The sequence below is a fragment of the Xenopus laevis genome, chromosome 6S (assembly GCF_017654675.1).
Source record: "Xenopus laevis strain J_2021 chromosome 6S, Xenopus_laevis_v10.1, whole genome shotgun sequence".
Taxonomy (NCBI): Eukaryota; Metazoa; Chordata; class Amphibia; order Anura; family Pipidae; genus Xenopus; species Xenopus laevis.
The window spans coordinates 52,331,219-52,345,902 of record NC_054382.1 but is presented as its reverse complement, the minus strand read 5'-3'; positions in this window follow the sequence as shown (position 1 = coordinate 52,345,902).

The window sequence follows — 14,684 nt, the reverse complement described above, 5'->3', positions numbered from 1 at the left end:
TCCAAAGGAGTTAATATCAGACAACAGACCACAGTTTGTCTCGTCTGAGTTTGAATTCTTTCTGAGAGAAAGGAATATTGTGCATAGGAAATCTTCAGTGTATTACCTACAAGCAAATGGAGAAAAGCGATTCAACAGAAGTCTGAAAGAAGCACTACTGAGAGCAAATCTTACTGGGAAATCTTGTAAAGTATTTAAAATAAAGTTCCTACATAACTAGAGAGCAACGCCCCATGCAATGACCCAATCATCCCCAGCTGAATTATTACATGTCAGACAGATGTGCAGTTACATGTTGCAGACATCAAACTTCCACAAAATACTGTGCTTACAAAATCATCTACTGCTGACATTGTCAAATGTCAACAAGCTAAATGCAAGGCTTATACTGACAGAAAACATGGTGCAAGAGAAGTGCACTTTCAGCCTGGATCTTTAGTCAGAATTAAGAAAACAGGAATATTGAAACAAGGACAATCTAGATTTACTACACCACTTAAAGTGAGACGCCAGAAAGGACCATACACAGATGAACTGTCTGATGGACGCATATGGAATGCAAGTCGTCTTGCTCCTGCTAGATATAACTTTGGAGAAGCTACATTTGATGAAGCACATTGTCCTACTCCTGATGTCAACTGCAATAGGCCTGAAGAAAGTGAACCTATAAGGCTTACTGAGAGAATCAGAAAACTACTTGCATGGACCAAGGACTATGTAATGTGAAGAATGTATATTATTCCTTTAAGATGCATTGTTGTTGTTAATTGCATTCGCCCAAATGCTTTCCTACTATAGGGGGAATATGTGGTGTTTATACAAATGGCCTGTAGGTGTCACTGTGCACATGAGTTGTGCTGTGCATGCACAGTACTTTCTATACAGCTTGGGGTGTTTGAGTGAAGCTACTGTTGAAGTGTAATGGCTGCATGAACCTGCTAATAAAGCTGTAAGGACCATCTGAGATTTGAACACTTGGGACTGGGTTTGCTGGACTTTCAGTGCACAGTCTGTGCACTTACCAAGTGAGTGAGCCACTGGAGGCTCTTGGTCCTGATCTTATTATTGTGATCCTGTATTTTGTCTGTTTCCAGTATGTTTTCTACCCACCTCGTTTACCCTCATGTGTCTCCTATTCCCTAATCCAGGGATCCCCAACCTTTTGAACCCGTGAGCAACATTCAGAAGTAAAAGGAGTTGGGGAGCAACACTAGCATGAAAAATGTTCTTGGGGTGCCAAATAAGTGGTGTGATTGGCCATTTAGTAGTCCCTATGTGGATTGTCACCCTACATTGAGGGTTTGTTTGGCAGTACATCTGGTTTTTATACAACCAAAACTTGCCTCCAAGCTAGGAACTCAAAAATTAGTACCTGCTTTGAGGCCACTGGGAGCAACATCCAAGGGGATGGAGAGCAACATGTTGCTCACGAGCTACTGGTTGGGGACCACTGCCCTAATCCATTGCCCTTTATTAACCACGCCCTGAGCCTTGCTGAGTCATTGAATGTGTTTGGTTTTGTTCCTGAATCTGTTCCTGGATATTCCAAGTTCCAAGTTCCTGAATCTTGTTCTTGTGTTTTGGTTCCAGCTTTTCATTGCCTGCCTGGTAAAGACTTTATTTTTGACCTGTTCCTGGTTTGCTTCAGTTCCATTAAATCCTGTTTATTCACCATGCCTGCTTCAAGTATTTGTGGCTTTTTCCCTGGGCTTCCACCACACGCACTACAAAGTGTGAATTTAACTCCCGTTGCAGCGGTTTCCCGATGTGAACGTTAAAAAAGCATTGTTATACTTTACTCATCCTCGGCTACCAAAACACAACAGCTCTGAATAATAAATGGCATGTTTCTGTGTTAAGCACTTTTTGTTTTTGACTTTTTAAATTCTAGACTCCTATTAGATTGCTGATATGATATGGCATAATAAAGCTTTAGGGCACCCACCACACTCTAAAAGAACATTGAAAACATTGATCTGGCTGCCAGTCACCTCCACTATTTTTTTTAGCCATCCCCATCCTATGTTAGTGTGGGAGATCACAGTACAGAGAATGGTTAAATAAATGAGGAAGTTTAATAGCCCGGGGCTGCTATACATCGGAAAGTTTACAAAAACAAATGCTGTAAATCAAATATAATGCCACAGTTTTGACTGAGATTAATGTTCCTTTCTTTTTACTATCTGGATTCAAGTGTACATTCTGTCTAAAGATGATCATTTAGTAATATTACTACTGCCAGATATTTCATGGTTTCCTTTTAAAATAAATTATTTTTTTCTATGTGAATCTGAGCGGAAATCTGCATTTTGTGGACTTCTTGTTTTTTTTTTTTATCCCGGATCTCCATATAATAGTTGGATTCTTTAATTTGCTTTAAAATATTTTTTGAACTGTGTCTGAGCTTCAAAGATGGAGGTCTCAATTATTTTTATTTTTAGAGTAGAGGGCATTTAGAGCCTTTATATTTCAATTTCCTAAAAAGCTAATACTTTGGATCAAAACTCTACATTCACTGACTTTTATGGTGGGATTTATTTTCAGTGTATAATGACTCATAGCTGGCTTTTCATCTGCAGAAGAAACATTTCATATTTTAGTATTTAGTATTTGTCCTTAAAAGCAAACTGAAATCTCTTTTAAAATAAATTTTATATATATATATATATATATATATATATATATATATATATATATATATTCAGCAATTACATTTCATAAATGTTGCTCTGTATGTAGCTCTTGACGAATGACTGCTAACCACTCTATGGGGCCAATTCATTAACTTCGAGTGAAGGAATAGAAGAAAAAAAACTTTCAATTTCTAAGTGTTTTTTTGGCTACTTCGACCATCGAATGGGCTTCTTCGACCTTCGACTACGACTTCGACTTCGAATCGAAGGATTCGAACTAAAAATCGTTCGACTATTCGACCATTCGATAGTCGAAGTACTGTCTCTTTAAGAAAAAACATTGACCCCCTAGTTCGCCACCTAAAAGCTACCGAACCCAATGTTAGCCTATGGGGAAGTTCCCCATAGGCTTGACTAAGTTTTTTTGGTCGAAGGATAATCCTTCGATCGTTGGATTATTCCTTCGATCGCAGTATTTGCGCAAAATCCTTCGACTTCGATTTTCGAATCCCAGTCAAATATCGAGGGTTAATTAACCCTCCATATTCGACCCTTGATGAATTTGCCCCTAACAGTTCAAAACAGGATAGTTCTGAGCTCCAATCACCCATTGCAACTGTATTGGTATATTTATAGTCTTGGACTTAAACTGATGGTACATTGCTTCCATCCCAGGGTGGTCTCTTAGGGTTATACAAAATACATGCTGTTGAAATTTCAGGTGCAGCTGTGCTTTCTGAAGGAACATTGGATTTATCTTTGATAAAGTTCTTTCCATCCTGCAAAATGGTAATTTTTAAGGTTTTAATTGGGAAACAACAACAAAGCAGGCTTGTTAAAGCATATAACTGGCAAGCCTGATGAGACATGCATTTAAATAAGCATTGAGATCTCACTTGCAAAACCAAAGATCTTGGTGGGACATTCACTAAGAATCGTAGTTGCGCTGGAGCTTCGCAGCACTTCGCAGCACTTCGCAGCACTTCGCAGCACTTCGCAGCACTTCGCAGCACTTCGCAGCACTTCGCAGCACTTCGGCAGGCGTATTTTCGCCAGCGCTCCGCAAATTCACTAATGTCCGAAGTTGCGCTCACGGTTTGCGTAAGGTTGGGAAGTTGTGCTAGCGTTGATTTGCTAAGCAAAGCGAAGTTACGCAAGCGATGGTTAATTTGCATACGGCGCCAAATTCAAATTTCAATGGAAGTATTCGTAGCAGCACTACACAAGCCTGGGAAACCTTCAAAACATCAAATAAAATTTTTATTTTGCCCTACACATGTGCCCACTGTATAGTTAGTTACGTCCGTTTCGCCAGGCGTAAGGCTGCGAAGTAACACTAGCAAAGTTACGCCAGCGTCCGTTAGTGAATTTGCAAAGTAACGAAAATGCCCAATGCTAGCAAATTCACGATAGCGTTAGGCGCTTCGGCGCTTATTGAATTTGCCCCTTGGTGTCTGTCTACCCTCCCCTACCTACACAGTGGCACACATTATACCTTCTTCCTGCTCCTTAACTGGAGCACTGGGGAGCATTGGAAGCATCCACAGGGAGCAGGTCTGGGATAGTGGGCCCATAAAGGCCAAGACCCACTGTTTTTTCTCAGGATCCTGCCAACCCAATCCTGGCTGTTCAGTTGAAACCCTGCCTCACAGTTTAACACATTTAGGGGTCCGTTTACTAAAGTGCGTTAAAAATATTCGCACAATATATAGACAGAATTTTCGCCAAATATGTTATCGCCAGTTTACTAACCTGCGGTAAATATAAATTTGCGAATTTTCTTGCGCAAGAATAATTGTTCGCCAGTTATCGCATTTGCTGAAAATAACGCTACGTACACATTAACGCATGGTTTACTAAACAGCGAAATGTGCTAAAGACAAAATTAACGCCAGAATATTCGCAAACTTTTACCGCCACATATGAAGTGGCGTAAAAGTATTTTTTCTGCCAGAAAATTCTCAAGGGGCAGGAAATATCCCATAATAATGTTTTTTTTTTACCCATCATTCTTTGCTGACAGGAGAGAGATCTGTAGCTATTGCTGACAGGATGTTTTGGCTTCTGCTTCTATCTGGTGCAACAGCAGCAGTTTCAGCTCAGAGTCGTATTATTGGCAGTGGCATCACAGTCCAAGGATTCGTCAGCCTCTACACTTTTTGGTTTCATTGGGATTGGCTACATTAAACTGTGCATTTCTATGAAGCAAAGAGATTGACTGGTATCATTTCCTATGATTCTATTGGCAGAAGAGTTTATATGATGCAGACATGTTTGATTGGTATTACTCTGGTGATGTTGTTGGATGGTATAATCATCAGTCAATAAAGTTTATAAGTTTTGAAGATGCATTTCTGGCCATAAATGTCACAGTAAAAATTGCCATAATAACCGCCATAAAACAAGACTATTTTATAGCATAAATATTCGCAAAAACGTAATTTTTCGCCAGAAAATTCGCAACTCGCTAAAATTACCGCTAACGTAAGCTGGTTCCTTAACGTAGTTACTGCAAGTGATCGCAATGACTTCTGAGCGCATCGCTGTTTAGTAAACTTAGTCGCTGGGAATATTCTGGCGTAAAAATATTCTCAGCGATAACATGCGGAAACTTAAAGTCAGATTTACCGCACTTTAGTAAACGGACCCCTTAGTATGCTTAAAACAATATTATCATTGGTTACCCATTTTTCGTGTCCCATGGGCTTCATTTGAACCTTGGCAATGTGGCCATTTTTTTACAAAATAAAAGCATCTACAATATACCAAAATTTCCTGTGAGACAGCCGCCTTAATGTTATTCGGTTCATTTATACTTTTTCTTTGGCATATATACTATTAAATATGTCAGCCACTAAATCTTGGTTCTTCAAAAGAAATGGAAAAGCTAACAGTAACCTCTTCCAACACCACAGCTGAGAGATATTAATCTTTCACTAGGATTTAGAGCTACTGAACAAAACATTTAAATATGTCCTGCATAATGTGCTGTTTCACAGTCTCAATGTGTATATAGCCTGGATTGGTGCACTTTTTGTTTGGAAGTTTATGCATGAATGATTGAAATATACTGCCTGCTAGATGCTGGCCCTAAAAGGAGTAGGTCGCTTCAATGAAAATACCCATTAACATTTGAAAACTGACATAGAAAGTTATTTACAAAGGCATTAAATGTTTCTATTCTGTTTTTGGCATCATTGCCAAAAAATATATATAAATAATGGAGAAACTAGAGTTGCAGTTTGATTCTTTCCCTCGGATTTATATAGTGCTATATAATGTGTTTGATATGCAAAGCATTTCAGTATATTAACATAATCTTTACATTAACATTAGCACTTCATTTATTTTGTCCATTTATCAGCTTGTACATTACAAGTAGATAAGTACTATTTCTGATTTTTTTTAGCCAAGAGAATGCCTTTTATGCTGTACCCACACAAACTTTTTTAAGCCTAATTTATTAGTAGGTAAAGTAGTAATTTATTAGAAGGAAAAATTGTTATTCCGATTCTGGTGCCAGTGGAAGTAGGAAATATGGACAAAACGGTGCCGCAATAGACCAAATATAAGAAATTAGATGCAACAGTTTTCTGCCTAGATATGGGTAACTATTGATCCTAGTGATACTGTCTTAAAGCAACACTACCACCATTGCCCTAAATCTACAATAGTCTGGAGCCTGGTGGATATCACAACTTTGTGAAGCATAGGGTTTTCTGTAATTGTGGTTTAAGCTGTGACATCTCTCTCTTTCCACCATTGCCCTAAATTTACAATAGTCTGGAGACTGGTGGATATCACAACTTTGTGAAGCATATGGTTTTCTGTAATTATGGTTTATGCTGTGACATCTCTCTCTTTCTGTGTGTGTGCACATATGTAGAGAGTCCTTATGGAACCTATGATTTTATAGCTATCACTCGCTAAGCCTCACAACTTCATATTGGGTACCAACATGTAATGCTTTGTGGACCCCCCTTTGACTTTATTCATGGAAAGCACAGGTTATATTTTGGACCACTTAAATATTAATTGTCATATATTCTGAAGGGTGGGCACCTTGTATAACTTCAGAATGGGAGTTATAATTAAGGGGTCCCAATAAAAAGGGTTCTACTGTTCTACATTACACCCCCACCTTATTTTAAGTGGAGTGAGCGATGTATCAAAGAAGAAAAACTTCGAATTTCTGACCTGATAATTTGCATGAAGTGCATATGTAAGTACATACCTATTGCAGAACTTAAAAGACAAGGAAAGTCCTTTTTACTTGGGGTGCCAAAAGTTAGGCAGATGTATGTGCAATAGAATGAAATGGCCAGCTTTTAGATAAAAAAAAACCACTAGAAAAAAAAGAAGCCGAAAGATGATTGAACTGTGGTGCTCTCAAGAAGAATCTCAGGCCGGTGCAGTTTTCTCCTGATACAGTAGGTGCACATGCCTGGGGTTTCAGGTAAGTAAATGCAATCACTTGGGGTGCCTAACTTTTGGCACCCACAAGTATAACAGGACTTCCTTCTCCTTTAAGAAACATAGCACACACGGAACATTCAAAAGTAAGTTTATTGGATTAAAACAAAAGTAGTTGTTCCGTCAAGGTATGCATTATAACCAGGCCCGGATTTGTGGAAAGGCCCAATCACACCCACATTCGTTCAAAAATACTGGGGATGCGCTTGAGATACAATAATTTTTTAAATTTCCCGTGCACCAATCCCCATTGCTCCTGTCCCCCTGGAGGGACAGGGGGCGACGAACGGTAGTGGGCTTAGGGGCGCCCACTATGTAAATCCGGCCCTGATTATAACTAACTACATTTGCTCTTTCTGCCACTTTTTTTTTGTATAGGGGGCAAAGAGTGTTGGACTTGATGATGCCTGTATTTTGGATTCTATATTTTAATATACCTTACAGGTATGGGATCTGTTATCTGGAAACTGTTATCCAAAAAGGTATGAATTACGGGAAAGGTTGTCCCCCATAGATTCCATTTTTTTCAATGAATTCCTTTTTCTCTGTAATAATAAAATGATACCTTGTGCTTGATTGGTTTAATCATTAAAATATTTTTTTTAATTACTTATATTAGATATAGCATTACCTGGATTAATGAAAATTGTCATAGTCATTTTCTAGTAGACTTAAGGTATGAAGATCAGAATTATGGAAAGATCCATTATCCAGAAAACTCCAGGTCTCATAAATTCTGGATAACGGGTTCTATACCTGTACCACCTCTGAGTAGGGTGATGGGTTGCTATTGCCTGTGACTGTGAGGAAAAATACAAAAACACAAACAAAAGAAATGCACCTCAGACATCACATGAGCCATCTTTGTACCTGCTTCAATAACCAGCACGCAGACATGTTACAAGTCTTGAAATCATCCCCCAATCAAATCTATTTGGATTTCAGCCAGTCCCAGAGGAATGTCTCCTATGAGACTGGCTGTGATTCTGCATAAATATAAAATAGTAAGTTTACCAAACACAGATTACAACGCCACAGGCACTGTAAACAAAAACACACAACCAGTCGTAGCTAAGAAATTTAGACTTTGAGTATAGTATTTCTTTAAGAAAAACAAGTATTCCAGGGCATGCCAAAATTCTATTAACAGAATAAGTGAGGATTATCATTTTCAACTTCAAAAACATGTAGAAATGCATTTAATGGTTTACATATGGTTTCGACTTGCTATTTAAAGGTGGCATCTAAAATGGCCAGTCTTTATTTCAGGCAGCTGTCAGCAATATGGGCTTCACAATTATGTGGTCCAATCTAGTATGTTCTATTGAAAATGGAGTGGATAGGGAAAAAGGCAAGTATCCTTTCATTTGCTTTTAATACTGTCCAAACACTAGTAGACAAGTGAAGCACTCACATGATCTTAAGGCAGTGGAATAAATAGAAGCAGACCTGGAATGCTTCTGTTTAACTTTGCTGAACAAAATGTACTTAAACAGGTCCATGTGGTAGATTGAAAAGAGTCAAATATTTTAGAAAAATTATTATAAATATGACATATTCTACATTTTTGCACTTTCATAGCTGTATCTTTTTTTTTTGAGCGGTACACAAACACTTCATAATCTAAAGACGTCTATAGCTTGAAGGGAAACTTTCTTAAGTCTATTAGAAAGTAGAGTCTCCCAGAATACTTCTTCCTAGAAGCAGTGTTGCATTTGCCACCTCCTAGATAGGTAATATTCTATGATAACTGCACATGGATCAAATAAAAATACTTGTGTTTCTTCTACAGAAAAATGTGGCCCTGTTTGGCTGCCCATGTGCACAAAGGTAATGCACAAAGGAAATGCAATTTTCTGATTTATAGAAATGGATTTAAAACACAGTAGGGACCCTAAAATTACAAAGCTAACCAGTAATATTTTCACAATAACATTAAATCAAAGTACATTAATAAAGTACAATAAAATAAGTGTACTTTCAGACCCTAATATTTCCATTATGCAAATCCATAAGGAAAATTATAAATCTAGATTTGATATGGTTGACATGCACAGAATAAAACCTTCTATCTAATTATCTAAAGATACTCTTAATATCTGGAGTGCCCTGTCTTAACAAAATTTACTTCCAGTACTTTATTTAAGGTGACAGATATTCCCATATCAGTACAGTTAGTTATAGTTTTAGTTTATAAAAAACCCACCCATTAAACAGAAATGAACCATATGTTTTCAATTGAATATAATATATGCACATTTAATTACCTTTCTTATTTAAATAGACATTTAAAATAATTAATATATAATTGCATATACTGTACATTACTGTGTGAGTTCAGATCTGTACAGACCATTCAAAGCTGAAAAGGCACATGATGCACAGCAGGGAGAATACAAGGGGATTCTTCAGATCATATCTGTTATCTACTGTGTATCCTGTGCTTTAATGGCTGCCCCCATGGCTACATAGCAGCTTGTGTATATAAACTATAATAGAGATTTTCTGGTTAGTTTTCAACTGAAATACATGATTTCTGTTTTTGGCTCTTGAATGCAATCAGCCACTGGTACAAGCACATCAAAGTTGATTGGCCAGACCCTTTTTGATTGGAAATTCTAGCTTACATATAAAATATAGGGATGTAGCGAACTGTTCGCCCGCGAACTAGTTCGCGCGAACTTCGACCGTTCGTGTCCTCCGAATGTTCGCGAACGTTTGGGAATGTTCGCAGTTTGAGTTCGCGTTCGATCGTTCGACCATTCGACCATTCGCATTCCTTCGACCGCTAAAAATCGACCGATTTCCATTCGTTCGAACGATTGTAAGCATTCGATCCAATGAAAAGCATTCGATCGAATAGCTTCGATCATTCGATTCGAATGAAAATCCTTCGATCGAACGATTAAAATCCTTCGATCGTTCGAATCAAACGATTTTAGCGGTGTTCGATGTTTGCGAACTGTTCGCGAACGTTCGCATTTTTTGCCGGTGTTCGCGAGCGGCGTTCGCGAACACCAAATCGGCAGTTCGCTACATCCCTAATAAAATAATCTATCAGTTAAAGTTACCTCTTCTTTAGCAGCATGCATTTGCATTCCCAATGAATTTATAGCTATTGAAGTGGGCTAAAAAAATGTAACCCATAACTGCAACATGAGTGATACTAAAAACATCATTTGAATTTTCTTCTTCAACTATAAACACTTCTCTTCCCACCTATGCTCCAAATATCCACAGAGGCCTCATAAACCCTTGCTACCAATATGCGTTTGTGTGTTTTATGGGATGAAGATAAGATATGAACTTGATAGCATTATATTAAGTGCACCACAAATTTCCACACTAGCACAGAATTCAAGGAAAATTCAGTGAAACTTGGAGGCATATTTATCAAAGAGTGAAGTTTCTATGGGATTTTCAAAAGAGTGTTGGAGAGTGGCGGAAAACTAGTGGACTGTGGTGATCTCTAACTTAACTCTTTGATAAATATACCACAAGGTCGGAAGAGATGACAATGGGTAGGGTAGTATGGAAGAGAACTCATCTTAAATCAACGCCACTCTTGTGTAGTGTAGAGTTATAGTGTTGAAGAGATGTCCATCTATTTGCAATGTACAGAGAGCAGCAAGGGTAGGAAGGGATTCAGCAAATATTAATAGTACCTAGCTCATTTTCTGAGACCTTTTAAATGTAGTGTAGCTTTTGGTGCCAACACAATTATTTTTTCCATATACTGCACAATGTTGTAAACTATAATGTGCATTTTTTTCTAGTTTCTGACAAGGTGCTATGGGCCTTTAAAATTTAAAGGACAAGGAAAGCTGGATTCATGGGGGGTGTCACTGATGTTTTTCATTTAATTTCATCAGGATTGGTGACATACAGGGAAATTTAGCTGCTATGAAATGCTGGCAGCTTTGTCTCCATCTTCTTTCTTCTCCCAGACATCCTCTTCATTAAAATCTTGGGAAAAGGTTTAACAGCCCCCCCCCCCCCCCCCCACAGTGAGTATACCTTTCTCCTTTATGGAAAATATTTAAACAATTACATTGGATCAGGGAGAAGCTGCAAAGTATAATAATTTACACTAAACAGGCATTTAAAATATTAATAGATATATAGAAAAAATGAGGGCATAGAGAACAGTGGCATAGAGAAGCTTTATGACTAATGTGCTGGTTCCACCATCTCATGTTCAGCTGAGATTTTATTTTCTCCCTTATACTTTGATCCACATTTTAGTTGTTGGTAACAACCAAACACCTGAATAATCAAACCATATGAAACAAAGTGAAAAGACGCCAGCATACGGTATATTGTCAGTGAAGTGATAACATGTCTCTTGCCTTTGTTTGCCATATGTTTTCATGTTATCCCAAAGCCGTATTAGAAACTTCCACTATGTCCTGTTTACACTCATCCTTAAATGAAGCTTAATGGTAGCTATTTAACATAGAGTAGGATAACGGCTAGAGTGTTTGGCTGTTGTACAACAATAAAACAACAAAGCTCGAAAATTATAAAACTTGATTTAAGTAGACACATCTTTTTCCTGGCTACCAATTTGTGTTTCCTCCTCTATATTCCCACTGAGAAAGCACTTGTCCATTTGAACAAATCACAGTTTTCATTGTATTTTCTAGGTTCTGCAACTTGGGTTAAAAATATCTTATTTGTTCTAAATTTATCTGTTACAGTTGGCCGACACTTGAGACACTTAACATGCACAAGGTATTCTCATTTAGGGAAAATAGTAAATTGCAAAGGATTACATTTTTAGTCTTCTGTATGGCTCAATAGTTCTACTTTGTAGGCCTTCTCAAAAAGAAAAAAAAACACAAAGTGCTTGCATCCTGTAGTTTATTACATTTGTCACTTCAATTAAAATTGGTTCTTCTTTCTGTGTGTATATGTTTATATATGCAGTTCAGCAAGTAGTTTAGTCAGCACGCTCCAGGAATTGGCTTCAATCTGGTGCAAGTCATACACTTTACACTGTTCTCTTCAATCAGTATACTCACAGACAGCACCAGTCATGAATTCTTTGGTTAAAATGCCTTTATTAGGACATGGACTCTGACCCAGAAAACCAGCAATGTTTCAGACTGCCATGAGTCTTTTATCAAGCTCACTGCAGCCTGCAGGGTAGCTCACTATATGTTACCTGACCTTTGCAGCCCCAGCAGCAGCCTAATTGGTTTGCAGTCAGCCAATCAGGGCTGACTTTGCCCTATTTAAGGTCAATCCTCCTCCCACTCCTTACCTGAGCATTGGCTTCCCATACTAGCACTGTGGCATTGCCCCTAACTAAGGGTTCCAGCTCTAGCCTCCTTTCCTTGTCTTGCCTTGCCTTGTCCTGCCTTGTCCTGCATTACCTTGAACCTTTCCTCCTTACCTTGCCTTGTTCTGATCCTGCCTTGCCTTCCCCTCCCCTCCTGGTTATGCTCTAGTCCTGCTTTAACCCTTGCCTTAACCTTATTCTGCCTTGACCTGACCTTGCCATGCAGGTTCCTGCTTCCTGTCCAGTTCTGACTTGTACCCTGTCTTATATCTCTCCTTGTCTCGCTCTGCATCTTGCTCTGCTTTTCCTTCCTTCTGCTCCACTATACCCAGTCTAATCTGATTCTACGCCCACACCGCCCTGTTCCTATCTATGCCTGCACCGTCCTGTCTCCTCCAGCCTTTTCCTGTTCTACACCTGCTCCATCCCACTCCTACCCAGTCTGCTCCTGTCCTGACTCATTGCCCTCTTTTTCCTGTCCAGTCCTGATCTTTGCCCTCTCCGTCCTGTTCCACTCTGCACCTGTTCCACTCTAACAGAATACACCCTCATCACCTTGTTCCTGCATTTCACTTTGTGTTGCGTGGGCATAGCCTGTCCCTGCCTAAAGGACTCAAATATCTCCACAGCGCCCTCTACCTAATCTTTGAAAGCTGCAGGGGAGTTTCTGTTGCTTCTGATACATGAGGGAACAGACCTGATGCTGAGAATATGCTACATACAATAAAAGGCTCATTTATGGACACAGGTATAGTGTGCAAAGTGCTATTTACACTGCCATTTGATACGTTTTTTACCCAAAATGCTGCATTTTTCCAATGATTCCAGTGCAATTGTGGACATAAGAGGGATTTGCCTATGGTACAATTGCAGTCAAAACACATGCAATGACAGAGGTATTTTGATGAATCAGACACAAATCTGGATTACAGCATTTCCATCTTTAGGGCACAAAATTGTGTCTGTGCATGATTCTTTAGATGCAAATCTGCTGCACCAATGGAGGAAAACCCTGGAATTACTAGCAGCTTGAAAGTCTTGTTCACTCCAGGGTGCCTCTCGTGTCACTAGGCACATTGCCCACAATTTGAAGCAGGGCTGGATGGGCGCAGTGGCACCAAAAGGAACTTTAGGAAAGTGTAAGGAATGGCATCAATTTGTACAATGACTGTGCCCATTTGGACCCCATCTTGTTTTTAGGGTCCAATTAACCATAGTAGCCATAGTAAGTAGTCAGTGGTTTGGATGAAAGAAATATGAATAGGAGAGGTCCTGAACAAAAAGATAAGTATGAAATAATAACAATTGTAGCCTCACAGAACAATACTTATTTTGGCTGCGGGGGACTGAAACCCATTTAAAAGCTGGAAAGATGCAGAAGGCACCAAATAAATGAAGCTGAATGGGACATTCTGTAACATACAAAAAGTTAAAGCACAGGTAAATTAAAGTTTTTTTGCCGAAAAGGATTGATTTGCTAAAATATAAGTGATTTAATGTGAGATTTGTTCACTTATGTGCATCTTTAATGCCTATGCAATAAAAACTACTTCTCAAACTTTAAGAAATCTGTTGTCTAGTATACAAGTTTTCATTCCACAAGATAGCTTCAGTGTTATGTTCATTGTTGCAAACATAATTTGAATTTAGTAATTTAACTCCCACCCGACCAAAATATTCATAAACCACAACAAAGGTTCCTGACTCACCATTCTTACATAGTGTAAGCAAGTTTTGCTCCTGCAATGACTGCTAATGTCAAACATATTATTATTTTGCAGGCAAGTAAAGAAGGTACGTAACAACAGAGAATTCACTTTTAACCTTGGGGGAGTCATTTGTTTTCTGTTGTTTTGCATTCCTAATTTCAATCTGTTTTCACTTTTAGTTATGAGCAGTCTCCTACATAAAACACACATTGTAAACATAACTTAATTTTTTGGAGTATTACTTGAAACTTTGTGGTAATTGTACCATTTGGCTTTATTATCCCGTGCCTTCCGAAAACATGGAAGTAGATTAGGCATGATAGAAGAGAACTGTAACATGACAAGGCAGAATAATTGCTGTTTTTGAAGCCGGCAACTCACATCTACAAAGCTCCGTTTTCAATATGTGCACAATTCTTGTGCTTATTAGTTGTGTTTGGATGGTTTTTGTTGCTTTCCCCCATCACATACAGCATGAGACAAGAAAATATATTCATGAAAATGTGAAAATATAAAATGGTTAACAAATATACGGTGACTGGAAAAGTATTGTCTTTAAAGGAAATGGAAAGAGGCAGGGTGGCG